The sequence below is a fragment of the Schistocerca gregaria genome, chromosome 1, assembly GCF_023897955.1.
Source record: "Schistocerca gregaria isolate iqSchGreg1 chromosome 1, iqSchGreg1.2, whole genome shotgun sequence".
Classification (NCBI taxonomy): Eukaryota; Metazoa; Arthropoda; class Insecta; order Orthoptera; family Acrididae; genus Schistocerca; species Schistocerca gregaria.
This window is the reverse complement of record NC_064920.1, coordinates 488,516,188-488,543,667: the sequence shown is the minus strand read 5'-3', so window position 1 is coordinate 488,543,667 and position 27,480 is coordinate 488,516,188. Positions and strand designations below refer to the sequence as shown.

General features: G+C 42.6%; 1 protein-coding gene across 1 annotated transcript in view; it reads right to left on the bottom strand.

Annotated features, from left to right (window-relative positions):
- The window catches only part of LOC126353795 (uncharacterized), a 349,588-nt gene that overhangs the window by 194,547 nt on the left and 127,561 nt on the right, over positions 1-27,480 (bottom strand). The gene's annotated exons all lie outside the window — the stretch shown is intronic.

Genomic DNA, 27,480 nt, shown 5'->3' with positions numbered 1-27,480 from the left:
TGACGTCCTTCTGTTGTTCCTGCGTAGTGAAATGCGAAGATAATCGATATTCGAGCAGTGATTAAGTACTTCGTAAAGAAAGGTATGAAAGCAAAGGGCATTCATGTCGATTTCCAGAATACGCTGGGGGACTCTGCTCCTTCATATGCAACTGTTGCCAAGTGGACAAATGAGTTTAAAGTTGGTTGGGAGAGCTTAGATGGTGATTCGCGCAGTGGTCGGCCAAGACGTGTCACTACTCCAGAAATCATCGCAAAAGTGCACAAGATGGTCACGGAAGATCGCCGATTGAAAGTGCTTGAAATTGCTCACGCTTGCCAGATTCTCCGCCATAAAAGAAACCAAAGACAATTTCTTCGGCAGGAAAGATCATGTCATCAGAGTTCTGGGATGCGAAGGGGATTCTCCCCACTAGGCAACCTCTTACTGGAGAATACTGTGCTACTCTCCTGGATAAATTGCAACAGAAGATAAGCGAAAAAGGCCAGGTTTAGTAAAGAAGAAAGTCATCTGACGTCAAGACAATGCGCGCCCGCACACTTGTGCCGTCGCAATCGCAAAATTACCCGCACTAGGGTATGATTTGTTGCCAGACCCGCCTAAAGCACTGATATGGCTCCGGAAGACTTCCATCTCTTCCCAAAACTGAAAATTTTTTTTGGTGGTCGAAGATTCACTTCAAACGAAGAATTAATAGTCGGAGTTGACAACTTTTTTGCAGGCCTGGAAGAAACTCATTTTCGAGAGAGGACCAAGGCGCTGGAACATAGTTGGACCAAGCTCATTAATCTACAAGGAGACTACGTTGAAAAAAAAAATTCAGTGATGTAAGTACTCTTTTTCTATTCCGTTCCGAGAACTTTTGAAACCAATCTCGTAGAATAGTAGGGCATTTGAACCATTAGAAAAGTTGTTTCTCCCATATATCTCTTTATGTCTCCATCTATCAAATTTTAAGTAAAAATTTTATACACAACTGCATAGTGTTTAGTTTCTTCCCTTGCAGCTGGTTTTAACAGAAAACACGAAAGTTGTGTTTATGGCTTTTAGAATAATACCACTGAATCAGAATCGTCCGAAGCTTTGTAATCCTACCTTTTTCCAGAATAATACTGTCATTGAAGCTACTGTCATTGAAGCTACTGACCTCGCTGATCCAGCAGCAGTAGAAGTATCTAATACCCTGTATACCAATTTACCCATTTATTCGAAGCGACCTCAATTCCCTATGAGGGTTTCGTTCGCAATGACAATAAACAAGACTCAAGGTAGGCGAAAAGAGGGAGGAGGGGAGCAAGAAGAAATGTACAGAGAGAGAGAGAGAGAGACAGAAAGAATGCAAGAGGTGATGAAAAGAGCGAGGGAGAATAGGAGGAGGTAGACAAACAGAGTGATGAGGAGACGATGGACAGAGAGGGGGACGAGGAAGCGTTTAGGACGTATGTCTAATTCCCATACAACATTTAGCAATTGTGAAGCATTACAGAGTTCGCTGGTTGTAATATAAAACTATTTAATAAATTATGAAACTGAAACTACGGATTAATTTGTGCTCCAACAAAGAAACTTTCTGACATTCAAAGCTGAACTTTTATATATATTTTAACTGCAAGTAAGCATGTCGGTCTGAAATGTATACCGACTGTTAATGACGTTAAGCACTGTTACTGAGTTTTTCAGTGTAGATGAAAAATAGCCTCATGAAAGTAGCCGGTTAATTCTGGACGCTTCTGAAAATCTGTTCTTAATTGTTTACTACGCGTCAAGCGAAGTGTAGTAATTATTTAACCCTGTAGTCGAAATATAGAGTCCAATTTAGTCGTGCACATGTTCATTAAATGTTTCTTCAACTTTCCACTTGAAATCGCTAGATGGTAGGATGTAGCAACATTTCATCTCTGTATAAGAGTAAAAATTAATAATTTCAAGGTCCAGTGAGCTCTCCAAAACTGAATTTATAGTTCTTTTTGGTATAACCTCAGGAGAATATACTAGTTTTTCGTCCTTGCCGAAGCGAGTGTGATTAGAATTCCGTATCTTAGTATTCTACCAATATAGTTCATTTTTCAACTATAAGATGAACCAGACATTATCTGATACAGATATGGTGCTCTTACTCACTGTGTTGGATTCATTAAGTGACGTAATTTCGTCCCGTCAATGTACTGCTTACAAGTATCTGTATGATAGGGTTTGTTTGTCTTGGTCAGTACGATCAAATTATTTTAAACAATGTTATTTCTGTCTAGGGGTTTATAAATCGAAATGTACACGTGCCTGTGCATCTGGCTAAACTAGCCGACTTCAGAAACGGAACTGAAAAAAACGAGTGTTATAGAAATTATATAAATGTAAATGATCTAGCTGATACTGTTGGAAGCTTCAAGAGCTTAACGTAATAGTAGTAGCAGTAGTACTACTAGTAGTAATATTCATCTACGGATAATTTTTACAAGGATACATGTCACAATATTAAAATTTAAGAACGAGAAAAACAATTCATGTACTCAGATACTTACGTACTTATAACTCTACTTTGACAAGTACGCGACACAGTAGTGGCCTTCTAGTAGGAACCATCTCAGCATTTACGTGAAATACTTTGTTCGTATACGATGCAGTTACTAACGTTAGTCGACGGTAGCAAAGTGCAGGAGGAATTTCGAGGTCGATGATTAGTGCATGGACTGAAAGTTCAACCTGAACGTAAATAAATGTAGCGTATTGGGAATAAATAGGTGGGGAGTTCCACTACAGTTCGATTACATATCCCGGCATTTGCATTACGATTGACAGGAAAACATCTCGAATTAAAAAACTCCAGCTTGGGACTGGTTCCCTGTTGTTCGGCTTATACAGGGTCTGGCGGTTAAAACTATTTGTGGAAATATCTGGGATACTACAACCCACATGGAAAAAAGGTTGTGATAAAAGTTGTTCGTGATATCCAATGACACTAAACTCGATCCCCCCACCGCACCCCAAAAGGGGTAGGAGGTTAACTTTGATATCTTCAATAGAAACCCCCAATTATTCTTAAGGTTTGGGTTTCTCAGGAAAAAATACGTAAATTTTGTACTGAACAATTTTAACGTTGCGTGATGTATGGTGCTGTAATCGACAGAAATAAAAATGGGCTACAAACCATTGAAAAGTGACAGGGGAATTTTCGATGTGTTAACCATTGTCTGCGATACATTTTTTGCCCTTCAAATAACCGTCTGTGACGCACCAACGGCGAACTTGGTCGCAGTGCGTTGTCAGACTCTCGCTATAGGTGCAAGGACGTAGTTCAGTTCCATTGCGTCGAATGCGACTGTGGCCGTCCGATCGACAAGGTAATGGCGACGTGAAGCGGCTGCGGTTCAGGGAAGCGGACTCAGTTCACTTAACTGCAAAAAATTCAAACCGCAAACACCTCTTCCTACGTGTGCAATGACGTTGACGATTGCAGGGAGGGTAGGTATCATTGCTTCGTACTGTGTGTCAAATTTGCACAGGAGAAGATGGTGCACTGTATGCGGACGTGTTCCGTGAGAGGAATGCTCCTTCTGCAACATTTCGCAGTATTATCCAACTGTTTACTGCACCTGGAAGTGTTCAACCCACACGAAGAATCCGACCACGGCCGGAGACGAAGGAACATGCCGCAGTGGATGTTTTAGCTGCAACTACCGCAGAACCTCACATCAGTTCCTGGCAAATCGCAGGAGGTGCAAGAATTTCGCGACCATGTGTCCTGCGCATACTGCATGAACATAAATACCACCCTTGTCATCTGCTGTTGCATCAACCTGGACTTTTCCAATTAGATACCATAACAACTAGCAGCCAATGATGATTTTCATTTACAGGTACTTTTCTCTGATACAGCGATGTTTACGGATCAGGTCACGTGAATCAGCGAAACATGCGTTGTTGGGCATTGGAAAAAACTACTGGTTAAGGCAAGTCGAGCTTCAATGTTTGGTGCAGTATGTTAGGTACCCAATAATTGGAGCACAAAGATGCCCCACTTCAAACAAGAATGGAATTTTGGTTTCAACACGATGGCCGTCTAGCGCATTATTCATGGATACCTCGTGAAATCCTGAATAGACACCATCATCGTCGATGGATTGCGCAAGTAGATCCTCATGAGTGGCCATGCGTTCACCCGATTTGACGCCTCCCGATTTTTCCTGTGGGGGGGGGGGGGGGGGGGGGGGAACGTTGAAAGAGAAATGTTACAAGGCTGTGCCAACAACCGGTGTAAATATGCGAAGCAAATTATCACTGAATCTGCAAACATCAGCGAAGAGATGCTGAGAGGAGGACTGTATTTCAGAAAATGGGTTGGACTCACACACAACAAGCAACTTGTTGGTGAGAGGCAGGGGAGCAAACATTACTAAGTTCACGTCTTGCTCCTGTGTGACGTTAAATGTAGTTGCTACTACACTTATAAACAAATCAGTGGCCTGTTCCAACCGTTTTCCACTTCGGCGCCAATAATGTGGACACCGTAATGTGTTATGGTCTGGAGAATCACGCTGGTGTGACAATAAAACACCGGTGTCGCGTTACAGAATATAAGAATACCACCCTTCTACCACCCTGGGATCACGATCTGTTGGGTAATCTCCTGCGAAACTATCATGTTTCAACGGATTTTAATCTATTTCGATTTGTGTCGATTAGAGTGCCATTTATCACTAAACGAATAAAATTTCACATACAAAAATTACTTATTTTTTCCGGAGAATCCGCATCAACAACGAAAACTGAGGATTCCATTTGACGAACTCAGTATTCACACCCGCCAACCACCTCTTGTGGTTGGAACAGGGGATCGTTGGATGTCCCGTTTCGAGACGCAAAACTATTATTACAACCCTTTTGTTGTAGTTGGGATGTGTAGTTTCACATATATTTCCTAAAAAGTTTTATCAGCCCCATCCTTTATATGTCCATATTATATAATTATGCAGAAGATGAAAAGAATTGAAATTCTAGTCGATGTAGAGAATATTTTCTTCTTCTGCAGAAGTTCATTGAAGTAATTTTACACAGTAGGTTCTTTTATCTATATCAGGCTTCTAACTCATTCCAAAACCATGTAAGTGTTCTTAGTCAGTTGATAGTTTCATAGCTTTCTTCGTTTCACAGAAGTTTCTGTTGACTTGAATTCGATACAGCTTCGAGAATAACGTAGGGAGGAAATATATATTTTTATTTCGGAAAATTTAACGTTTTAGGATCGCGCTGTCAAAGTGATTTAGTGAGTCTATTGTTACGTAGTCTGTTGGGCCCGAATCACGTGATTTGTTCTTTTATTCTGTCTAGCACGTTCTTGTTTTTAAGTGTTCCCTGAAGGTAGTTTGCTGAGAAGTCATAGAGTAGATCGCCGGCTATTCGAAGAACCCTGTGGTCAGCATATTGAGTTTTTTCCTTTTGGTTAGATGACACAATCCATGCTTTTTCTGTCAATTTAAGAGTTCATCTTGATAGATTCCAATATTTGACATTTCATTGTGGAGTAATTTCTGGACCCAAGGTCAAATGTTGAGTTTGTGGTGATCCTGCTGTTGGCACTCAGTAAGATTTCTATGTCTGAATAGTATAAGTTGACTTTTGGTTACTAAGACTTCTATGTCTGAGTAGGATAAGTTGACTTTTGGTTGGATCCGGTCGGATTCCCCATTTATTGAGACAGGTTTCAGGCGGTAAGTTGTATTTTAGCATTTTGTGAAGAAGTCAGACTGCTATGCCTCATCAAAGGTGCTTTCTATGTCCAGGAAAAGGGCACCAGTTGCACCTGTTAAGTTGCAGGCTTCTGCTAAATTGCTAGTTGGTCTTAATAATGGGTCTGCGAAACTGTGACTGTTCCTGAAACCAGCTTGTTCATGTGGTGTAATGCTTGTCTTCTGCAAACTGTTGTAGTCTGTTGTCAATTATTACTTAAAACGTTTTGCCAATTATTGGAAGCAATGTTACATGGCTGTATCAGTTAAGGTTGTATTTGGGTTTTTCACGTTTCGGAATCATTCTAATATGTGCATGTTTCCATTGGGATGATACAGTTTCCTGAGTTAAGGCTGCATTAAATAATGGTTTTAGTTTAGGCTGGTGTATCATTTTTGTATAGAAATGAAAGAAGTTCCCTAGTAATAATTCCATCGTGATTGTTGTCAAATTTGGGGTCCTGTGGATGATCGTGTGTTTTTACGAGTAATTCGTGGAATATTTCAGATTTCTCCCTTTCGTGCGCCATGTATGTATGTGTGTGTGTGTGTGTGTGTGTGTGTAGCAATATTCGCAGGCGAACGCCTTCAGCTCTATAAGACATCCATAATTACTCTTTTTCTTCCTATGTTAATCTGAAGCTGGCAATCACTATTCACTTGTAATAGAACCAGTGTACGAGGTAATACATTATTAAAGGCCACCATTCCACAAATTCTTGTTTTGGGAAAGCCCTAGACATAACATTAATTAGAGAATTAGTTACTTGTAAACTTCTCTAGTATGACAATGACTTTCAACGATTCCTTGATGTAACATGAGCAGCATTACGGCGTCGCTTAGGTCCTTCGGAATTAATGTGAACTGATTTTGGGGACAAGCCTACTCTCTTTCAGAACTGTTACAAGAGCCCAATTACTCTCTTTCCTTGTTTACTGAAATTTTTAGGACTATCAATCATTTCACATTACAATACTCTTATTTCACAATTGGATATAATGCGAGAGGAATAACTATTATTTAAGGTTTCAGAGTCGTCGAGATCTGCCGATTCAACGGATAGATTTTCACCAAATTCTCCGGCAGACAGACGTCGACTCTACAAACTTCTGTGCTCTGCTAGAAGTACAGTGACGCCTTTATTCTTACTATAACGTCCACTGAAATGAATCTTGACGAGACATTCTTAATTATGTGAACTAATAATTTTAAGTTATTAGTTTCCTTATACTTGTGGAAAGACTTTATAAAACTTTTAATATTTAGAGGCAGAATAGTTAATTAGTAATTAAGTCAAACCAATAACTTGACAAGATTTTTAAACTTAATTCAAAACACTGAACAGATTCTCTTTGCGGTAGTATAACATGATAGTGGCAGCAGAAATCAACTCGCGCTGACTCCGTAAGGTGATTTACGAAGAACAGATGACAATTCAGAGGTGCGCAGAAACCTCACTCTTTCTTTTGAAACAGAGTTATTATGCAATGAACAGCAAGTGCTAGCAACTTATAGTGAAATTAGATGCGTAAGAATTAAATCTGATCTCCGCTGGCTTTCTTTGACAACAAACCTGTACTTCAGCAATCCCGTATACTCGAGTGGCCTGACGTTCCATGAACTTACAGACTCGAGGTACCCAAGCGGCATGCAAGCAAAACTCTGTTTTTTTTTCCCTCGTATTTACTGAGTCTTCGTATCTCGTCTCATCTACCTACGTTTTAATATTTTTCTCATTCACCTCATATTTGCTGAAAAAGGATAAAGTACTCGAGCGTAGAAGTCGTCCGCTGCATGTCATGCAAAAATGAGAAAAAGAGGGAGTAAAATGGAAGGAAGCAGCAGCTCCATATTCCAGAGCCCTCGTATGTGCTGGCTCGAAAGCGCTTCGCCAGAAGAACTTTTCCGCTGGCGGCGCTCCGGACGGCATAAGCCGCTCTGCGAAGAGAATATTGTCAACAGACAGCCGGCGAGACTCTCCTGCTGCAAATACTACGGAGCCGAGCGGGAATCTCTCTCTTCTCCACTGCGCTGGAGTGACTTTGCTTCCGATATTTCCCGTCGATGAAAACTCGATTCCCATCGTAAAAAACGCAGCGAAAAACAGACATGTGATTCTTAAAGTCCCACGCGCTTGGTCGGCAATTTCAACATTCTTTTTCACCTTTAGATAACCTTCGTTCCCGTAAGCTTTTACTTGATAACGCTCCAACTTCCCCACTCAGAAACAGTGCAAATCTCACTAGGTAAGCTGAATGCTTTTCGCATTAAATTTAACTTAGTTCGTGACTTCATTCGTGTGATGACAGATATGAAGTTCTTAAGGCGAAACCTCAAATTACGTCTAAGAATAATTTTCATGAATCAGTGGAGTTTTATAAAAATACACTATTCTCAATTACTTTCATTTTCTCATCTAATAATTCAAAAGAAATAACTACGTACCACAACTTCGTAAAGGAGTCTTACACGGAGAGAACTTTAATAATCTCCAACAGACTCGACTTTGCCATTTAATGAACTCAATCCTGATATTCAAACCATAGGCGATGAGTACAGTAATTTCGTTGTACCTTGGTAGTGATAGAATCCCAGATATTTCACTGTCATTGTTATTCATTACTAATGCAACAATTTAGTTCTATTTGCTTCTTCCTATTATGACAATGGAGTATTTTCATAAAAATATGATTGAATCGAGTTAGTTAGAAAGGAATGGTGCATTGAAGATCTCTCATGCCTGTCTCAAGGCGAAATCTTAGTAATGGCGATTCATAACATGATGATGATGATTATGATTTTGGTTTGTGGGCCGCTCAACTGCGCAGTCAAATGTTCAAATGTTCAGATGTGTGTGAAATCTTTTGGGACTTAACTGCTAAGGTCATCAGTCCCTAAGCTTACACACTACTTAACCTAAAACATCCTACGGACAAACACACACACCCATGTCCGGGACCAGCCGCACAGTCCAAGACTGCAGCGCGTTAGACCGCTCGGCTAATCCCGCGCGGCACTGAGCAGTCATCAGCGCCCGTACAAAGTCCCTATTTTTTCACCGTCCATCACGAATGATGATGAAATGACGTGGACAATACCAACACCCAGTCCCCGGGCAGAGAAAGTCCCCAACCCGGCCGGGAATCTAACCGGGGATCGCGTGACCCAGAGGTAGCAACGGTAACCACTAGAGTTGATTTATCAGATGTGAAATTTCATAATAGTAATGAGTGTATCTGAAATTTATTGTTGCACTTGTGTATGTTTGCAGTTTTGTTATAGGGAGTATCCTGCGATGATTCTGACGTGAAATCACAATGATGATTCGGCTGTACCTGTTTTAGGTAACATATTTTGACTGTTATCTAGTTCCGGCATCTGCACTGCTCACCATCAAAACTGCAGCGCCAGGAAGAGCACCAAATAACAAAATGGTACTCATTGATCTATAGAGTACATTAGTCACTATCAAGATACGTGTATTTACCTGCACTAAGCACTTCAGAACATATTCGAAATGTACGCTCTAATGTGTAGTCGAGCCTGCAACTATAGCGGCACGCATTTCCCCTTAACTGACGTAGGTTACTCGTCCTTACCTACGGAATATAAAAACTCTATACTTTTCTTACACAAAATCTTCACAGAATATTGAAAATAAAGAAGGCTTTATGTACAGGGGAGGGCTGGAATCTTGTCACTGACTTGCTCCACTGTCGCAAAAGAAGGAATGTATTTATACTCATGAAAAATAAGAGAGCTATTTATAATTTTTAAATACAGTTAATTTAAAATGAATTCGTGGCCGCAACTGCCAACTTTTCTTATGGAGCCCTTTACAATGAGACATCGAATTTCTCTCTGTATGCGCACTTTAATGCACAATTTAACACATCAGCAACAACAACAGACATTTTTACTGGAACAACTACGAAATCGTAAGAGCAATTTATGCAGTGAACATAATAGCTATATATACAAGACTTTGGTGTCTTTAGGAGATAGAAACACTTTTCAATGTGATAAAAGTGTCACACGTTCCCTGCAAGGTGTCGAAGGATTTGATGCTGAATTGTCCTAAGGCCAACTATCACTTCCAGCACGTACGTCTGGGAGTCACAAAATTCTAAGACAACTCGTATGTTTCACCCTCAAGAGAAGTCTATCATACATGTAGGTTATCGTATTGTTCGCGATCATCTGATGTGCTCGGTGGAGGAATTTCCTCTATGAAGTACTAATGAAAGTTTTGAAGAATATCGTCGTAGTAGTCAGGCAACGATTATGGTTTCAGCATGGTGGAGCCCCACCACACTTTACCGTTTATGCCGGAGAACGTGCAGTCAATGTTTTTCCCAATTACTGGATTACATTGGTGGGCCAGTGCCGTGGCAATCTTGTTCTCCGACCTCACTCCTATGGATTTTTTTAGTTGGGGGAGGTAAAGCGTTTGCTGTACAAGGCATCGATAAATGCTCGAGAAGATCTGGTACCCGTCTGTCTGAATCGGCAGTCGTTAGTAGCGAGACACTCGGTTGTTTTGATCACACAGAATTCCAGTTTTGCATTAATGTAAAAAGGTGACATTTTCAGCAACATTTCTAAAACAATAATCAGCGCAAAGCAGTTTGACCACCGTGTCTGACCCTAACTAACGCAGAAATCTTCACCAACCCCTAGCGAGGAAAAGTTGCACCTGTGACATTATTTTCACATAAAAGTGTTTGTTTTATCTTTCTCTAAACGCTTTAAAAAGTTTACTTAGATTTTAGAAGAGTAGTTTTTTATGGACGCATTTGTTCCCATAGGACAACGAAGTAACAGCTAGGTCGCAAAACAAAATTCTAAAAACTAAATTATGAACACGTAACACGTTGACGACAGCACAGATGTATTCAGTGGACTAGAGTGAAAACCTTAAGGTAGAAAGTAACTTTCGTATGGTGTATCGCTTCAAGTTACAAAGCTCAATGAAACTTGGACCATGTTCTACAACGTACAAGGCTGCATTACGCGTTCCCACGTCCGTTGTTGACTATCATCTTTCTGCTGGACCAGATATTATGGTTAGGGGAGGTGTAGCTTTACATGGGCGTGCCGCCCTCGAAACGTTTGAACTCGGTACACTCTCGGTCAACATCGTTGTGACACTGTGCTCCTTCCTCATGTATGTATTTCAGGAGCACATTCCGACCTAACTACATTTTTATGGATGAAAATGTGCGACCACATCGAATAGCGCAGGCGTAAGAGCTCTTAGAACGGGAGGATATTCGGCGACTGGACTGGCCTGCCCGCTCGTTCGACTTAAACCCCTTTTATCAAGTAGGGGAGGCGTTTGAGAGACGCCCTAAGGCACGTACGCGTGTATCAAAGGTCTTCCAGTGGTTGTGAGCGGCGCTAGTGGAGGACTAGAAAGCCCTTATCAACGGGAGTGCGTTGCCTAACACGCATGGCCGTCCGTCGTGATTACACATTCTATTCGCAACTATTTCTCGAGCTCCATTATGATTCACGATTACCTCAATGCAATTATTGTATTTGAATAAAAGTGTCATTTCTGTTCGCCTCATTGCATGTTCCTCTCAGATACCTCCTGTACTCTATTGTAGCACGTCTTTCATCTAGCTATGGTACGTGTCAAGGCACACCATGTGAAAGTTGCTTTCGTCCTTCAGATTTACACAATAGTGAATTTTTGCACTAGAAGACAGATGGAAAGATGTTACTGTGAATAGTCCGTTACACTTAAGCTCGAGAGGGTAGGGGCAAGAAGAGTGTTCTTAGTATTCTTCATTGCCTAACAATTACACGTAAAAAGACTTTCTGTAGCCAAGAGCGCATAAATACATCTTTATTTTCAACAACCGATTTCGACAGATTTTGCTGTCATGTTCTGGTCTTCAAAAATTTTTCTTACAATACGTGTTTACTGTAAGTTGGAACATCATGCCAAGTTATCATATTGGTGGATACAATGTATTACATTATACAAAGGTTTGTCAGCAATAAAACATTTACAGTCGAAAATTGGCGAGAGGCGCCTTCTGATTATAAATGTTTTATTTCTGACAAACATTTTTATAATTTGATACATTTGATCCACTAAACCGACAACTTGGCGTGAGGCTTCTATTTGCAATAAATGCGTTTTGTAGGAAAAAATTTCTGAAGTCCGGAAAATGACAGTGACGTCTGTCGAAATCGTTTGTCGAAGATAAAGGAGTACATCTACATCTACATTTATACACCCAACGGTGTGTGGCGGAGGGCACTTTACGTGCCACTGTCACTACCTCCTTTTCCTGTTCCAGTCACGCATGGTTCGCGGGAAGAACGACTACCGAAAAGCCTCTGTGCGCGCTCGAATCTCTATAATTTTACATTCGTTATCGTCTCGGGAGGTAGAAGTAGGGGGAAGCAATATATTCGATACTTCATCCAGAAACTCACCATCTCGAAACCCGGACAGCAAACTACACCGCGATGCAGAGCACGTCTCTTGCAGAGTCTGCCACTTGAGTTTGCTAAACGTCTCCGTAACGCTATCACGCTTACCAAGTAACCCTGTGACGAAACGCGCAGCTCTTCTATGAATCTTCGCTGTCTCCTCCGTCAAGCTGACCTGGTACGGATCCCACACTGATGAGCAATACTCAAGTATAGGTCGAACGAGTGTCTTGTAAGCCACCTTCTTTGTTGCTGGACTACATTTTCTAAGGAGTCTCCCAATGAATCTCAACCTGGCACCCGCCTCACCAACAACTAATTTTATATGATCATTCCACTTCAAATCGTTCCGCACGCATACTCCCAGATATTTTACAGAAGTAACCGCTACCAGTGTTTGTTCCGCTATCATATAATGATGCAGTAAAGGATCCTTCTATGTATTCGCAATACATTACATTTGACTACGTTAAGGGTCAGTTGCCACTCCCTGCACCGACTGCCTATTCGCTGCAGATCCTCCTGCATTTCGCTACAATTTTCTAATGCTGCAACTCCTCTGTATACTACAGCGTCACCCGCGAAAACCCGCATGGAGCTTCCGGCACTATCTACTACGTCATTTATGCGTGTTGACTGTCGAAAGTCTTTTACGAAGTGGAACAGATAGCTCCTTCACATTTCTCGATCAAATCACACGTAAGCAAACATAGCCGGTGTGGGTGTAGTATCTGCGTGCTTATCGCTTTAGCGGTGGGCAGCGCCGCCGTGGCGTGGGTCGGCTTGCCTGAGCAGCGCTGCACGGCACCGCGGTGGCGGTGTGCTGCCGGCTGCCGGCTGCCGGCTGCCGCATGCGAGGCGTGCCTCTGCGCCGTGCCCGCTGGCCCGTATTGACGCGAGCGGAAGACCAAGGGTCACGCAACGGCCCGCCTCCCCACACACACCGGACGGCGAACCGCATCCCGCGGTACGCACGCTGCCCAAGCTGCCCCACAAAGCTTATTGTGGTGGCCGGCGTAAACTACTGCCGGTCTCGTTCCACATTATTCCAACAAGTCACGCCCGGGCTTGTCAGAATAGCAGAGCACAGTACACCTCTGGACAGAAAGGTACCGAGCGAAATGAAATTAAATGTCTAAACAGTTTGGTATTGGTTCACACAGCACTCGTCTGTACTGATCATCCTACACAACATGAATATCATTGATATTTCATAAAGTCAAGATATCAAAACGATATTATTGATAAACGTTAGTACGCAGACAGGTTAATGTGTGGCCGTATAGGTCCTGTATATTTAAAGAATCAGGAAAAACACACAAATGTCTGATTGATAGCGTAAGGTAAGTAGGAGTCATAATTTTAACGACTGGCAAACATAGTCGCATAATATAATGGATGGCCGGCCGAAGTGGCCGAGTGGTTCTAAGCGCTACAGTCTGGAACCGCGTGACCGCCACGGCCGCAGGTTCGACTCCTGCCTCGGGCATGGATGTGTCTTATGTCCTTAGGTTAGTTATGTTTAAGTAGTTCTAAGTTCTAGGGGACTGATGACCTCAGAAGTAAAGTCCCATTGTGCTCAGAGCCACTTCAACCATTTTATTTGTGATGGATGACTTTATGACGCTATTAACACTCACAATAGACCAACAAACGAACAACTGATACTGGATTTTTTCCTGTAGAGTCCGAAATGTGAACAGACATCCGCCGGAAAAAGTGGCCGAGCGGTTTTAGGCGCTACAGTCTATAATCGCGCGATCGCTGCAGTCGCAGGTTCGAATCCTGCCTCCGGCATGGATGTGTGTGATGTCCTTAGGTTAGTTAGGTTTACGTAGTTCTAAGTTCTAGGGGACTGATGACCTCAGACGTGAAGTCCCATAGTGCTCAGAGCCATTTGAACCATTTCTTGAACAGACATCCACGTATTCACTCATGTTTTCTTTACTTTAGTGTTTGTTGCAGACGTACCGAATACTAAAACAGTGAAGTCTGATTTGTTTGGCACAGTCTGGAGAGATTCTGATGGAAATGAAAACACAGTTCTTCAAATCATACTCTCTCAAGAAAAAATACAATCGTAAAGTTAGTTACGTGGGAGTTATAGTCAACAGTGGCAAAGGACAATTTAGTAACATAACATGTGGAGGGACATGAAGCCTCATCCAACACTTCAAATTAGAGAAACGATAAAACATGAGATATAGTTGGCAGAAAACAAGGAGGAAAAACTTGTCTAGTTATTGGAGAAAAAAAATGATTCAAATGGCTCTAATCACTATGCGACACAACATCTGAGATCATCAGTCGCCTAGAACTTAGAACTAATTAAACCTAACTAACCTAAGACATCACACACATCCATGCCCGAGGCAGGATTCGAACCTGCGACCGTAGCGGTCGCTGGTTCCTGACTGTCGCGCCTAGAACCGCACGGCCACTCGGCCAGGCTATTGGAGAAGTTTTCTGTCGTATTTTCAGAAGTAATCATTTGAATCTGAAGATGATTAATTCATCAGAGAGCACGAATCATCCTGCGCAAAGTAATATTCTATTCCAATCAAATTGGCATTAAAAGATGCATCAAAACCATGCTTGACGTGATAACCGTAGAACACATTCCTAGTTCTTACATTAGTCCACTATACACCATGAAAAGGACAGAACAGATACTTTATATGCTTCAAATAATATAGTTTTTACATAAAAATTGACCCACGAAATTAAGTTAAAAAGGAGAAACTGAATACTTAAAAACTGGTTATCTTGTTACTATACAACAGACTAACCATTACACTAAGACTGCATGTAGCATAAATAGTGGCTACATCTATTGCTATAGTATTGAGTAAACAACATTTAGAAGGGCTTAATACTGCAGGCCACAAATTCTTGAATTTCCGCACTTAGATGCTACGCATTATATATTTGAAAAACTAATTTTTTTTATGTTGTAGACATATAAATTTATTTCTGCCGATCCAAAGAAAACGCCATAAAATCCTCTTTGTGTTGAGCATAATTAAGAATACCCTACTGGTCAGACGTATTCCAACAACTGTGTACATTCCCAGAGTCAATGGAAGAGTCAATAAAACTAATATAATTGAAAGATTCCTTATTTTCCTTCTGTCTCTATGTCTGTACAGACATAACATACAGTTTTCCAAAGAAATTGTGAGCATTGTGTTTCTATTTCCCTCCTGTAGCCTTCAGCAGTAAACGGCGCAATAAAATGCCTTTCTTCCACTGCCATCTAAAAAAAGAAAGGAATGAAACGCCCAGAAAATATGACCATACACCCACACACCATCGGCGGGTATGTAAATAATTAGAGTTGCAGTTCTCTTTGCTCTTTGGCTAGTGGAACGTTAAGTAGAGTGCATTAGTGTTATTGGTGTCCAGTGGTGTTACCAGGTCTGGTATAGAACATAAGGGGCGTCAGCAGCATCAGATATTCAGGGATCGCTGTGAAGAACTCGGAGATGCCACGTACTCGTGTAGGACCGCATTATCAGTCCTTTACCGAGTTTGATAGGGGTTTCATTGTTGGTCTCAATTTGACCTTCAGGTCGAATCGAGCAACATCCAGATTTGTGGGGCATTTGGATTTGACAGTGGCCTGATGTTGGAAAGCATGAGAACTTGTGGGCAGGGACACTCATTCCGCTAGACCACGTCTGGCCACCACAAGGGAGGATAGCGCCAAACTCACAGTAACACCTTAAAATCTGAGCCTACAATCCGAAAACAAAAAATGGACCCCATGCAATGTTCTGTGAGATGCCGCACAATTAGACGTAGATTAGCAACAGCCGGGGCAGGGAATTAACGTCCAATCCGTAGGCTGCTGTTAAACCCACAGTACAAACGGCTGATTTTAGAGTGATGCTGTGATCGGGAAGCATGCAATGCTGACGAATGGCGTCCCATTGCATTCAGTAATGAATCGAGGTTCTGCACCATCTCGCATAGTAATCAGCAATGAATAGATGTTTTGCACTACACAGGACGACCATCATCGGTTACTGTGGCGGAGACATGGCAAGAGGTCGCTGTCTTCCAATGTTTTGGAGAGTCACAGCGGTTTTACTCCTGGCGTCATGGTTAGGAAGACATCGGGTGTCACTTCGGGTTACAGCTGGTAGGGATTGAGAGAACTCTGACGGGACAACAGAGCGTCATTGACATCCTGCGTCCTCTTGTGTTACCACTCATGCGACAGTATCGTGATGACTTTTCTCAAGAGGCTAATGCCGGTCCGTGCCTAGCACGTGCGTCTACGAATTGTCTGTTTCTGTTAAGGTACTCCCTTGGCGAGCAAGTTCCCTGGTCTGTCCCGAGTAGAACATGTGTGGGACCAACTCGGAGATCAGTCTGTCCAAACACCAGTACCGGGGAGATTAAGGATGATTTATAATAACTGTTGGCCAGCTCGCCTGCGGACAGAATTTCAGTTTTTATGACATCCTTCCCAACCGAATAAGTACCTGCTCACAAGCCAGAGGCGGCGTAATGTCATCCTGATAAGTGGGCTCACATTGCCAAGTTCTTTGTGAATGTGACTCGAACTTGTAATCACTGAAGTAGCATCACATAGCCTCTCAACCAGTTAAGCTTCAATTCGTAACCTCTTCCCCATTCTGAGCGATTTACTCTTTTTTCCAGGCAGCGTAGTACATGGTAAACATTACAGAATAGAGTAAATTCAAAATGGCTGGCAGATATAATTTGTGTATTGAAATGAGAAAGGCGCCATTGGATGGCTCAGTAGAAGACAAAAGAACGGACATTTTGACAAAGCCGACTAATGATCTGTGCCAGCAAAAAACAAAAGCAAAGTGAATATGTCTTGCTTTAGTGGAGAGGAGATAACCGAATATAATTCTTGTACCATTTATCTTCAGTTTAAGTCACATATCTGACTCTGTATAGCTGCCTCTTCGAGTACGCTGCAGGATATTTTCCTTGAGAAAAGGTGAAGGATTATGCTGGTACTAATTCAGAACGCATATGCACAGAGAAGCCTCGTCTAGATACGTGTATCGCACTCTCCCTTCATGACACGTGTCCTAGGCTTGCAGCGCTAAGGCCATTGCAAGCCCGTGTGAACCAATACGGTGTCCATTGTTTATCACGTGCTGCCATGTCGATAGACTACGAAACGGAACCATGTTAAAAGCCTGTCGCTGCTCTCTGTGACAAATGTGCCACTCTGCCGACAGCCGTGAATCCATTTGTAAGCTACGTGACGTAGCATTTCATTCCTGTACCCGTCACCACAATGTGTGACCCCAGATATGTAATTACCGTCGTAAATCTTGTCCCAGCTCTCAATACTCGTACTAGCAGCTGGCATGCTCCATCAGCTGAACACCTTCCTGCTACATCACTTCACACAACACATGCCGTGCTTCTAAATGGTCTCTGTTGATGGTTCGATGAAAACAGAACTACGTTTTTCCTCAGATACGCAGGTATGTAAGTTTAAGGCTTGGTTAAGTACGGAAACAGTCACAGAAACTGTGATGTCAAGTGTCCACGTGACAACCGTAAAACTATTTTAATCGGCCTGTACTAGAGTTGTTCAGCTGGAGAACGAAATTTCTTCAAAACAGGTATCTAAAAAGTCTTTAACTAAGTGGTAGAGTGGCACTGACTCAAAGTAAACTCAGATCATATTATTAAGGTTTGGAGAAACAAATGTGATAACGTAGGAATTCTAGTTGGAGACTTATCTCTGCTTAACCTTAATGCCAACGAAAATGTTATTGCAAATGTCTACATACAAGATGAAACTATGTACATCTAAAATTGAAAGAAGAATAAAAAAACAGGGTCATAAACACAAAGTGAAAGAAATGCAGGATGTTTGCAGGTTGAAAAAATTGAGAGTAAGACTTGGTTATCACAAGCAAATTATTTCATTATTTTGAAGGCATTTAGTCATCAAAAAATATAATAGAGAATTACGAGAATAGTAGGATAGCTCAGGATAAAATGGAATACGCCAACTAAACGCTGTATTGTGGAACACAGATGCATAGAGGCATGTCCAATACGTTACATAAGACCATAGATGAAAGTTCCCTGACACATCGGCACAGAAAAGGATTCACACTTCTTAAGTAAACTAAGTCGTTTTAAAACAGAACACCGAATGAGGTACACGAATAAATAGAACAGAGCAAGTATTGACCTAACTAGAACAGTATTGTAAAATGGTTCGGTGCTTCGAATTCACAATAAAAATGATTCTTTTGAAGAAAGTTTTCTGTCTATTTTACGTTCTGACATGGTGGCAATAACACACGGACTCCTTTACTCGATAGGACTTTTGTTCAGAGGATCAGATTATGGTTCCACCCAGATTTCATTGCCAACAGTCGCAAATATCTCGCTATGAGTGTAATGGCCTGACAATTGCGGCTTGCGCTAAGGCACTGTTACATGAACGTGACAATGGCGTAAGTACCGCACTTGCGATAACGGGCCGGCCGGGGTGGCCGTGCGGTTCTAGGCGCTACAGACTGGAGTCCAGTGACCGCTCCGGTCGCAGGTTCGAATCCTGCCTCGGGCATGGATGTATGTGATGTCCTTAGGTTAGTTAGATGTAATTAGTTCAAGTTCTAGGCGACTGATGACCTCAGACGTTAAGTCGCATAGTGCTCAGAGCCATTCGAACCATTTTTTTGCGATAACGTATTGTAAAATAAAACATTACAGGCAATAACAAATAAATTGCGTCACCTAAAAAATGTTATTACTTATATGTGCTCTGTGTACTAGTAATGTGATGTCCGATCATCGGTAAAAAGAGGAAAATAAATTAATTTTTCACTCTCGCTTTACTCTTCCGTGTCCGGAAACAATCAGTCTTTCAACTCAATACTGGATCACGTCCACGGCTTCTTTCTTGTCCAGCCGCAAATTGTCGAGGTTTCATCTGTACGGGGAGTTAGGAGAGGCCAGAAGATAATCCATGTCTTGCACTTGTCGCCAGGTTACAATGACCCCATCTGATCGTGTTTATTTTCAGTGTAGCCAACCGTACTCTTATGGGTTCAGGATCCTCCATGTTGTCCAATTTGTTTTGGAGCTGCCAGGCACTACCTGCACTGGTGGATAGTCATGTGGTGGTTCGTCAATGGCTGCGTTTAAGAACAGTTTATGGGAACTCAGTCGTCCAGGTTCACACTCAGAGCCAAAGAGTCGATCATCGATGGTTTTTCTGAGCCTCTCTGTGAGTTCACCAAATGTTATTCGGGATCTAGTACTTGCAAGCTCTGTAAAGTTTTGGTTCAGGGGTAGACTTTGTACGCCCTGTCGTTATTCGACATGTTTTATTAAGGCCTGTGTCGACGTTCTTCGAATGGCTTCTTCTGGTCTATATGAGGCAGGCGTGTTCAGCTGTAGGGAAGCGTAGTGATTCTGAGGTGGTATTGTGTAATTAAACTTGGGACCTAGAAAGGACGGAGGGGCTTCGTCCCGCCGTAGCCCTCAGTGGTTCACAACCCCACAACAGGCTGCTGGAGTCCACCCACCCCACCGCCACCCCACACCGAACCCAGGGTTATTGTGCGGTGGTGGTGGACCCCCACCCGCTGCAGAAACATCTCATACCAGACGAGTGTAGCCCCAAATCTTTGCGTGATGGAGTAATTATGGTGCCCATGTACTCGGAGACCGTGTTTGCACTGCAACCGACGACATGCTGTAACTGAGGCAGAATAAAAGGAACCAGCCCGCATTAGCCGAGGTAGATGGAAAACCGTCTTAAAAACCATCCACAGGCTGGCCGGCACACCGGATCTTGACACTAATCCGCCGGCCGGATTCATGCTGGGGACCAGCGCGCCTTCCCGTTCGGGAAGCAGCACGTTAGACTGCGCGGCTAGCCGGGTGGGCTTTGTGAGGTGGTGCGCAGAACATCTTCAAAGACATTTTGGCGGGTGAAATACTAATGCGACGGATGGCTGTGTAGCGATGGCCAAATGCCAATAAAGGGAAAAAATATGAATCCAGTTAACTTCGACAGTATACAGGGCGAAAAGTATTTAAACCGACAAACTCTGGGAGGTTGTAGGGGACATCAAAACAAATATTTTTCCCTAATGTCATATTTTCCTACGTGGAGTATTTACACCGGTAGAGGAAGATTTCTCTGGCAGCAAATTAATTCAACCAACAAGCACTTTTCCATTTTTTATGACCAAGAGACAACACATTAAGGCAACCCAATTTCAATTGCAGTAGATTTTCAAAAATACCTCTATTGACACGTAAACCAAGGTTGCACCAAATGTTTCAAATGGCTCTGAGCACTATGCGACTTAACATCTGAGGTCATCAATCCCCTAGAAAGTAGAACTACTTAAACCTAACTAACATAAGGACATCACTCACGTCCATGCCCGAGGCAGGATTCGAACCTGCGACCGTAGCGGTCGCTCGGTTCCAGACTGAAGTGCCGAGAACCGCTCGGCCACACCGGCCGGCCAAAGGTTACACCGTCAGATCAGGATCGGTGTGACACGGGCAAAAACCCCAGGAGTATCCTGAATTGTTCCTGCTGCTGCTACTATATAGGCAACCAGATCCTCCTCTGATGCAACAGGAGTTGCGTAAACAAGATTGCGCATCTCTCGCCACACAAAAAAAGTCCAGAGGGGACATATCTGGGGATCGAGCAGGCCATGGTACAGGACCACCTCTGTCAATCAACGTTTCTGGAAATCGTCAGTCCAGGAATCGACGCACACGACGGCTGAATTGTGCCGGCGCTCCGTCATGTTGGAACCACTTGCGTTGTCTTGCAGGGAGCGGGACGACTTCCAGCAATTTTGGCAATGCTCTGGAGAGAGATTTGTAATAGTGCCTGCCATTTAATGGCCTAGGTAGCAGATACGGCCCAATTAAACAGTCCCCAACAACACCGACCCACACGTTAACGAAGAGCCGCACTTGATGAGTGCTAGTAACTGTGGCGTGTGGGTTATCCTCGCTCCAAACATGCGAATTGTGCATGTTGAAGACTCCATCACGCCCGAACGTTGCTTCATCGGCAAACAACACACAGGGTGGAAATGTAGGGTGCATTTCACACTGTTCCAGGTACTGCTGCGAAAACTGTGCTCTGGGTGGATAATCAACTGGTTCGATGTTGTGGACACGCTGTAAGTGAAATGGGCGTAACAAATGCTCTCAAAGGACTGTTCTTACATTCGTCTGCTTCGTCCCCATGTTAAGTGCAATTGTACGAGAGCTGATTGAAGGATCCCGCACCACATGCTGCAGGGCAGCTTCGTCAAACTGCAGCGTTGTTACCGTGCGACGGCATCCCTGTTCAGGTAATCTGCTAAATGAACCGGTCTCACACAGACGTAGGTACACAGCATCAAAGGTCGTCTGATGCTGGATACGGCGATTAGGATACTGTTGTTGATAAACCCGCTGTGCAGCTCGTCCGTTGTGTCGCGCTACGTAGTACGCACCAACCATATCAGTGTACTCACTGCAGGTGTATCGCTCCATTAGTAAACAGAGACAATGCGCTAACTACTACAATGGTGGACAGCAGTTGCCTACAACTGTAAGGTGTAATACGGCCTCTAACAACTGAAGAGCGTAATACGGCCTCCAGCGGTTTAAATAATCCTCATAGGAAAAAATGACATTAGGGAAAAATAATTGTTTTGTTGTCACCTACAACCTCCCTGAGTTTGTCTGTTTAAATACTTTTCACCCTGTATAGCATACATTTTATTTACAGTATCTGTATTCAAACCATGCATTGTAAAATCCTCTCGGCAGAATTCCATTTTAATTATGAGTTTAATAATATGTTTCAAATAGCATTTATTTGAATGTAGGTGTTGCTTGGGATTAAAACATGTTTGTTGGCTCCGAATAACATAAATGTTCGAAAGAGGGAGGTGCTCTGTACAGGATGTGAGTTTTACTAGAAGGTGATCTGATGTGCTGAAATCCTGTACCTTATAATCTGAATTAAAGTTAGGGTCACAAATTATTGGAAAAGAAGACTGAATGTATCGATTGCTCTTACCATTGCGAGCACTGTGAAGTAAGCAGCTCTCACAGGCGTCACCACCGACTCGTGTAATATACAATCAAATCGCCTTAGAGTGTGAGCTCACGCCGCCACTGGATCTTTTTTCAAAAATTGATATTTTTTATGACAAAGCAGTGAGTTTCAACAAAAGAAAATCCTATATCCTTTGCAAGCTGAGACATCGTCGCGAAAAAACACAGTGACCTGTATATGTAAGAAGTTTCCTTTAATTTACGTCTATGGTCACAATCTTTTCTGTTTAACAGGTTACCGGTTTCGGTCTTTAATGACCATCGTCAGATCTGTCTCATGAAAACAAAGTCCTAATGCATTTAACAGTTGACTATGCCACTATGACTGCAGTGCATTAGGACATTGTTTTTATGAGACACATCTGATGTTGGTCATTAAAGACCGAAACTGGTAATCTGTTAAACAGAAAAGATTGTGACCATAGACGTAAATTAAAGGAAACTTAAATCATGTATGAATGGTAGCTGCCTCTAGGTAGCTTTAGTCTGGCGCTAACCACTAAACCTCGCTCCCGTTTCACTAGTAGCCTCCTGAGAACCATTGAAAAGCTGGAATTGCAAGCTGTCATTCGTTAACGGCAGGGACTGATATTACCTCCGCCAGCATCAAAGCGTGTTTAGCTGGTTTCGAATGGTCCTTTCAGAGAGGTAAGTCGACCCCGCTACGGAGCACTCAGTACCGCGGCAGCTACTGGTGTCTGGAATTTCTCATTAAAGGGCTGAGTGTGACGCATCACGTGTCGAAACTCGCTGCCGGCTGCCAGAGGCGTCTGTAATGAGGGGAGAGGCCGCGTGCCGACAAAGGCCCGGCGTCGCCCGCCGCCTAAGTGGAAACAGCACGCTCCCGGCAGGTACACCACCCGCCGCTCCCCGCCTCTACGTGGAGAACCTGGTGTCCGTGTCAGGGAGCACTTGGCTAACAACGTTCTTTAGCACTCATCTACACTAGTATTCACAGATTAAGGCTCATTATAAAAACGATAACAATTCGGATAACCATCTAACAACTGACATTGTTTGAGTATTCCTCACTGCAACGTTTATCGCTGCAGTCTTTAGGTCTCAGACTTACTACGTAGATGAGCCAAAATGCTATGATCAACGGTTTGTATGTACGTCTACACCTACATATATACTGCGCAAGCCACCAAATGGTGAATGTATCACGTACCACTACTGCTTGATCCACTCACAAAGGGAACAAAAGAAAAACTATCTGTATGCCTCCGTGTGACTCCCTAATTTCTTACATACTATTTTGAATTGCGGCAGTCGCAGCCAAATGTCCATATTTTTCCACGATGGCAAAAAGTATCGCTCGGAGTGCAATTTTTTTTTCCAAAGCCGCGACCAGTTTCACACCAATTTAGGCGTATTCTCAGGTGATCTAAACAAGAATCATAATGGAAATATTTTGCAATTCCTCTTTTTACCCTAGCATGGTAAATACTGTTATGAGGAGTTGAATAGTTCTGTGCATTAGGTACTTACGTAAATTGTTTCTACGAAAGGATCTCCCCCACCTTCACGACATGGATAAATTAAAGCCCGTTAGAAGCGTTTGTCAACTTGATAGAAAGGGCGTATCCGTAAAACAAAATAAAAACGAAATGGGATGAGAATAAAATAAACCCTACAAAGCGTGCGAAATTTATGTGTAACCACCATTAAAAACACACCACATTATCAGCTGGAGGTGATGGGGCAACGGTCACAAGGAACTTGGAACTAGCTGGAGACCGGTGCAAGCAGCCATGTGGAAAGAATCGGCACTGGAATCCGAAAACTCAGTGAGATAGCGTCAAAAAAAAAAAAAAAAAAAAAAAAAGTGTGTGAAATCTTATGGGACTTGACTGTTAAGGGCATCAGTCTCTAAGCTCACACACTACTTAACCTAAATTATGCTAAGGACAAACACACATATCCATGCCCGAGGGAGGACTCGAACCTCCGCCGGGACCAGCCGCACAGTCCATGACTGCAGAGCCTCAGACCGCTCGGCTAAACCCGCGCGGCAGACGGCGTTAGAAAAAGTGGGGTTTGTATACCGAATGGCGAAACTTGAACGTGGGGGAGGTGCTATACATTAATTATACTTTAAATCGGTAAGCGGTGTAAGAAATGCACTATGCTTGGGCAGAAAACCGATACGGCAAATCCAGTACGACGCAGACTACCAAAATACGTAATGGATTTTATTTCACTCATTTAATATCAAATGGGGAATTTATTAAAAGTTTTTACATGCAACAAAGTACGTTGTCGAACAGTATGAACAGTAGGCAATCTAGTTAGGTAGCCAAAATTTCTAAGAACGTTTCTATATCTCAGTTCCCCGTCAGGACGATTAAGGAAAGCTCAAAAGATTTTTATAAGGCTCGGAAAAGCGCTATCTCTTCTAAACTTTTAAGGTTGTTACCTTTGTTCTCCATTATATGATTTGCTCACCCCCGTGTATTTCCGTGATCTGATGTCCTGGCCCGCGTAAATACGCACTAAGTGTTGATCCTGAATTCGAGCAATTGGTACGCTCTTTGAATCAAGTTCCAAAACTTTTGCCTGTTTGGTCTTTATATCTGGCAAGTCGTGCAGTAGACACCTGATAGCTGAATCCTGCGAAAAAGCATACTTTCTTTACGTCTAAATTTTTTTCCTTATTCTTAGGAATATAGCAAGCCGGTGTTACGTAATCTGTCTATTCTGTCAGAAATATCTCCAAAGAAAGAAACCCTATGGCGCTTTTTTCTAGTGGAAGTTATACTGTCTATTGTGATAAAGAGGTGACGCTATTTGTCTGGGATTGAAATTTGGCACAGCTTTCGTACTCTATTCCTGTTAATATTACGTACAAAAACGTTGTGGCAACCATTCGAAGTTGCTATAAACTGCATCGTCTGCTTTAGAGACACGCCCTTCTTATCAATTTGACAAACGCCTCTAGCGGATTTTAATTTATCTGTGACATGATGAACGGGGAGAGACTTTAGGATAAATAATGTTGCAGGCAAAATTTATGTAAGTACCTAATGCTCAATTCACAATGCCAGAGTAAAAACGTTCGATCAGCTAAGTATGCATCTAAATTGGCATGAAACAGATCGTTGTTTTACTAAAAAACTTTCGACAGCCAGAGCGGTGTTTTTCGTGTTCTTCTAAAAATGTCTAATTTCTGTTATCTTCGTGACACAATGTACGCTGGCAGCAGTAGAATCATTCTGCAATCAGCTTCAAATGGTGGTTCTCTAATCTTTCGCGTTAGTGTTCCTCAGAAAGAACGTCGTCATTCCTTTGACTTCAAGAATCGTTTTTGTAACTTTTGCATGATGACTGAATCCACCGGTAACAGCGTGTTGGTCCACCTTTGGAACAAGGTAAGCAGCGATTCTGGCGGCATGGATACCCACAAGTCCTTGGTAGGCTTCCTGACGAATGAGGCACAGATTACGTAAATCACGTCTATAAGGCTCAGGTGGTGTATGAGTGCGCATATGGCTACCAATAGCATTCTCTATGTGTCCCATTAGGTTCAGGTCAAGCGAGTTTGGTGGCCAAGCTACGAACGTGAGTCAACTATCATGCTCCTCTAAAAACTATAGCACGATTGTTGTACTGTGACATGGATAGTTATCCTGCTGGAAGACGCTGTCACTGTCAGGAGAAACATCAAGCCTTAAAGAATATATGTGCTCCGAAATAATGTTACCGTAGTCACGGCTGTTATGATCCGTTCTATTACTACCAAAGTTCCCGTGGAAGTCAAAATGAATGTCCCCCATGGCATAATACTGCCTCCAATGGCTTGCATCCGTGGTATGGTGCATGTTGCATGTTTGGAGTGGCCGTTCGCCTGGATCATGGCGCATTTGGACATGGTCATAGACTTCTTGATGCAATAATTTAGCAACAGCCACATATATTGTACAAATTAATTTCATTTTACGAACTTCTATGTGCTACCAGTTTCGGCATTACATTGATGCCATCTTCAGGCCCCACTCGACATAGTCGTAAAATCGCTATACACGGAACGAGCCATATAACTGGATCCGTGAATAAATCGTCCTGCAACAGCTCTTGGTGGTCGCCTGAGTGTGTGTCGCCTGTTGCAGGACGATTTATTCGCGGATCCAGTTATATGGCTCCTTCCGTGTATAGCGATTTTACGACTATGTCGAGTGGGGGCTGAAGATGGCAACAATGTAATGCCGAAACTGGTAGCACATAGAAGTTCATAAAATAAAATAAATTTCTATAATATATACGGCTGTTGGTAAATTATTGCATCGAGAAGTTCATGCCAGCCGTCGTCCCACGATCCATGACGGATCAACGAAGAACGGTCATAAACTTGGTGTAATAAGAAACGTTATGCATCTAACGACATGACATTTGTCCATTCATCTGTAGGTCGATCCCGACAATCCCTCGTCAGCTAAAATCGTAATTGACGATGTCGATATGTCACCACGTTTGACTAATATGCGGTCTGCCACACATTCCTGTCCTGTTTTACAGTAGCATGAGAATAGTTGAGCAACTTTGTCGACCCCGTCATGCACATTTACAGACGGCAGACCTTAACCACCTATCCTTTATCAAAGAGCATGTGTCAGTAGATTTGTGGCCCGTAACATCGTTCCTTACAAGAATAATATGCAGAAGAATGGAAAAGAAAATTGAGGATGTATCAGATGACGATCGGTTTGGCTACAGAAAAGGTAACGGTACCAGATAGGCAATTCTGACTTTTCAGGTTGATAATAAAAGTAAGACGAAAGAAAAATAAAGACCAGAATATCTGACGACTTGGACAAAGCGATCGACAATGTAAAATGGTGCTAGGTGTTCGGAATTCTCAGGGAAACAGAAGTAAGCTACAGGAGAGTAAGGGAAATATACAATATGTACAAGAGCCAAGAGGGAATAATAAGAGGTGACGAAGTGATGGGATTAAAAAGGGTGTCACACAGGTATCTAGTCTTTCGCTCGTACTGATGAATGTGTACATTGAAGAAGCAATGGCCGGTCTGTGTGGCCGAGCAGTTCTCGGCTCTACAGTCTGGAACCGCGCGACCGTTACGGTCGCAGGTTTGAATCCTGCCTCGGGCATGGATGTGATTGATATCTTTGGGTTATTTAGATTTAAGTAGTTCTAAGTTCTAGGGGACTGATGACCTCAGAAGTTAAGTCCCATAGTACTCA